Raw genomic sequence first — 1,253 nt, 5'->3', positions numbered from 1 at the left:
TGGCCAAGTGGCAGCATCAATGGACTCAAGCATGGCAACAGTAGTGAGGTTGGCCCAGGATTGGGCAGTATTTAGTTTGGCTGTGCATAAGGTCGCTATGAGTCAGCACCAACTCTATGGCACCTAACAACACAAAATAGCATAGTGTTATGAGTCAGGCTGTTAACAATGTCCGATCCTGGGCCAACCTCACTACCACTGCCACACTTGAGTCCATCAATGATGCCACCTGGCCAATCCACCCAGGTCAGCAGTTTGAAATTACCAGTGGTTCTGCAGGAAAAGATGAGGCTTTCAGCTTCTGTAAAGATTTACAGCCTCAGAAACTATACAGGGTCACTATGAGTCAGAACCAACTCCATGGCACATAACCAACCAACCAGCATTTTCAATCTTATAAGTTTGTTTTACTTTAAATACTTTAATACTTTAAATACGTCTAGTCCTGGTGTGGCGCTGTGGGTTAATGCACGAGACTGCAAAGCCGTTTGAATCACAAGGTTGGCAGTTCAAGCTCACCAGTTGCTCCTTGGAAACCCTATACAGGGTCACTATGGGTCGGAATCTACTCGACGGCACTTCACAACAACAACAGTACCTGATGTGGTACTGTGGGTTAATGTGCCGGACTACAAAGTCTTTTCAACCAGAGGGTTGGCGGTTCAAGCTCACCAGTCACTCCTTGGAAACCCTATACAGGGTCACTATGGGTCGGAACCGACTTGATGGCACTTAACAACAACAACAGTACCTGGGTTGAGTTCTAGGTGGTCTTGTCATTTATGTTAATCTCAGGTTGTTGTCTGTTGTTGTTGGTTCTCAGTCCAAAGAAAACCCTTTAGTATTTTTTTTAACATTGATCTGGTTATTACAATTCCTTGAAATCCTGTTTATGTGGAAATGTCCTGGTTTCACTGTTGTATTTGAAGGACAGCTTTGCTGGGTATACGATTCTTGGTTGGAAATTTTTTCTTTCAGAGCTTTGTATCTATTGACTGTTGCTCTGTGGCTGATGCTGCAGAGGGTGAGTACCATTGTGACTGGGCTGGATGGGAGAAGATTGCTGTTTCCTGTTGGGTAGGAAAGAGGAGAACTCTCTCTCTACACACACACACACACACAAGAAAATAAAACAGAATAAGCAAACAAGGAACCAACAATAAAAAGAGAAAATAATAAAGGGGGGGAAAGTGATAAAGATAGCAATCAGAACAAAAGAATATAATAAATAAAAAGAGAAAAATGGAGTTATA

The sequence above is a fragment of the Chrysochloris asiatica genome, unplaced genomic scaffold (assembly GCF_000296735.1).
Source record: "Chrysochloris asiatica unplaced genomic scaffold, ChrAsi1.0 scaffold00076, whole genome shotgun sequence".
NCBI lineage: Eukaryota > Metazoa > Chordata > Mammalia > Afrosoricida > Chrysochloridae > Chrysochloris > Chrysochloris asiatica.
This window is presented reverse-complemented; position numbering follows the sequence as displayed.